The sequence below is a fragment of the Lolium rigidum genome, chromosome 3, assembly GCF_022539505.1.
Source record: "Lolium rigidum isolate FL_2022 chromosome 3, APGP_CSIRO_Lrig_0.1, whole genome shotgun sequence".
Taxonomy (NCBI): domain Eukaryota; kingdom Viridiplantae; phylum Streptophyta; class Magnoliopsida; order Poales; family Poaceae; genus Lolium; species Lolium rigidum.
The window spans coordinates 192,827,408-192,830,680 of NC_061510.1; positions in this window are offsets into that span (position 1 = coordinate 192,827,408).

Here is a 3,273-nt window from a genome sequence, read left to right on the forward strand (position 1 = left end):
TTCGATGGGGCCGGCAGTGCCGGCGTGCTCGGGGCGGCAGTGCCGGTGGGGCCGGCGACGTGCCGGTCTTGCTTGGGCGGCAGTGCCGGCCATGGCGGCAGTGCCGGCCTGTTGGGGGCGGCAGTGCCGGCCTGTGCTGTGGCCGGCGGCTGGAGCACTTCTTCTCTCCTTCTCTTTGGTCTTCCCTTCTTCTTCTTCTTCTTCTTCTTCCATGAAACATGTGGCTTCCCTCTCCTCGGCTCCTTGACGCTCCCTTCGGTTCCTTGACGAGATTGGTACCTAACGACATATAGACATAGGCATGAGGTAGCAATCCGTCCAAGGTTATGTCGCGGTCGCCCATAGAGAGGAAGGAGTTCACCTTGACATATATGGCGGGGTTTTGTGTTGTTGGTTCACTTGGGGGACTCCTTGACCATGGTGTAGCGTCGACGATAGGCGGGGCTGCACTTGACGGTCTTGAGGCGGTGGTGTCCGAAAGCCACCCCGCATCACAATGTAAAGCTGAAAAGTCGTTCAAAGTTGTCAAGTGCTGGTTCTAAGCTAGACCGTGCTAGAGACGCGAGCCTAAGATATAAATATAAAATCAGACGCTACGAACATTTGTTGATAGAAACTGTAGCAGCAATGAGGGATAGCAGCATGGAACTCAACGTGCGGTAAACTTCAAGGATGGAGCGAGCTGGGAAAGGTGATAGTCCAGCGGAGTAGGAGAAAAGCAGGTCGCGTGCACAGCTAGTCAGAGATAGAACGTGTAGTTCTTGCTCTAGTCGAAAGAAACTCCAATCCAAAACAGAAGCGCTATATCTCTAACAAAGAGAGAACCGATTAGACCTGCCCAAGTACAAGTGTCTGCCCTTTTTTCACTTATTTTTTTCTTACTTTTTTTTCTTTTTTCTTTCCTTTTTCTTTTCTCTTTTTTTTTTGGTCGGCTGACAGGAAAATTTGCAGATCAAACTGATGCACGGCTTCCTTTACTTGGGACTTGAACGAAAAGAATAATAAATATCCAAACCTCCCAGACAAGGAAACAAAACGGTCCTTTGCTTCTTCTATCTCACGTTTCTTTTGGAACTGATCAAGACTTCCTAACAGTAAAGATATTGCGTGCCCGTGACATAGATTTTCTTGGAACTTGACGCACTATCCTTGAAATCTGAGCAAAACAAATCGGCAACTAATCTTTTTTTTTCTTTCCTAGAGCAAACTTGGCTCATGAGATGATGAGAATCAAAGCGAACCTGCACTCCTAGAATCACAAGCGGATGGAAATAAGAATGGGGCGGAAACAAGGACGGACAATGAACGGCTGGCGGCCAGAAACAAAAAATCTGATGACGGTGGCGCGGCGGAAACAAAGGTGGATGCAATTAGGCGAAGTGACAAGAACTTGGTTAGAACTCGAAACTCTAAAAGACTAGACACTAGAAACCAGCAACTCAACACACGATGCAACGAAAATTCAACAAAACAAAAACAAAGTGGTGATAGCAAAAAGGCTAAGACTGGTTTTAGGCGAGGATGAACTAATCTAACTTCTTTTTATGGGGCTTTTTTTTCTGGGTTATAGGTAAAAACAAATCTATACTAGAAAACTGTAAATCTCACCGAGCAACCTGAAATCTGATACCACTTGATAGGGCAAAGGTGGCCGATCTTTCGATGAGAGTATGATAGCGTCGATTTGTTGGTGGAGTTCGTGCTTGACGATCCGACTACACGTGCAAAGCTCGTGCGCCAATGCAATCGCTAGGACAATCTCCGGGAGTTACTGATCTTGCGGATGCACGATCGGCCCGACCAGCGAGGGTCTTAATTCCTACCTGAAATCGAGAACAAGTAAGAACTAATGATGCAATCAGAATATTGCGGATGAAAGATGAAAGCTTTATTGAATAAGGTGGGATTCCGTATAGTCGGTCTTGTTCTGGGCGTTGGCCTCAAAAGAAGTACACGAGAGTTGCAGCAATGGCTAACTTTTAGTCTAATCAAAATCCAAGTTCTAATGACGGCTACAGAGGGATATATATGGGGGAAGTCAAGGGATTTTCGTCCAACCAGCTAGGGTTGGCCAAAAACACCCCTAAATGGGCCTTCCTCCACTTATATGGCCTCTTAAAATCCCCTAAAATACCTAATCCGAAAATACATGGGCCTGGCCCATTAAATAAGGTGACGCGACACCACAAATAACTCTTTGGACGAATTTTATGATGGAGTAACTTGTATAATTCATCCAAGCATCGTTGCTTCACTATGGTGGCTTCAATGTTCTGAAATCCTCGCTTGCAACGCCATCCTCGAATCCTTGCGAGTCCGCTTCCATCTCCATGCACGTTCCTAATCCAATGCTTGGCGTCCATGCTAGATCCATTCCTAAATAATATAAATACATTTGATTTAGGCAAGCATCATATTCTCATATATATCAGGAAGGATTCCTAGTAACGAATGTACCTGAGAAGTGGTTGTAGGAGTATTGGTTGTATCTATCATAGAGATGTCCTCATCATCCTCCCCTACTTGAATTGAAGTCGTCCTCGACGTAGTCTCATCTTTTTCACCAAGATATGCCTTCAAATCGGAGGTTGGGATGTCCTCATCATCTCATGGATAGGCACGGAGACGAAGCTCCGGACGATGAAGTCTTACGCAACACCGAGAGGTTGGCTACCCACCACAATCTTTGGACTCAACGCCAAGAGTTCAAGGAGCAACTCACCTTGTTCGAGACACGCATTGACGAGCAATATGAAGAAGTGGCCCACAACTTCTCCCAAGTGAACCAAGATATTTCTCTTCTCCGAGAAGCTACGGACAACTTGCATGGCCAAATGGCGGCCAATGATGCGAACATGGAGCGGCGCATGGATAGCCTCGAGCGCGCCATCACCAACTTGGGTCGTCATCGCCGACACCGCTCTACTTCATCATCATCAAGCTCGTCACAAGATTACTACTCTCATGGTCACCGCTCGTCTTCAAGCTCCTCCTCAAGGCATGAAGACCATCATCGACCTCATCGCCCACATGCTCGTCATGAAGACTCTCGCTCAAACTCTCGTCGAGGAGAAATCCATCGCCATGCTCGTCCGCATGAACATCATCCACAAGATCATCATCAACCGGCTCGCCATGCCCATCATGGGCGTGACGACCAACACCACGACAACGTCTTCCACAACATGGCGCCACATGGTGATGCTCACGTCCAAGGTCGTCAAGAGCAACCGAGGCGTGATCTCCGAAATCATCCTCGCCATGACCAACGTG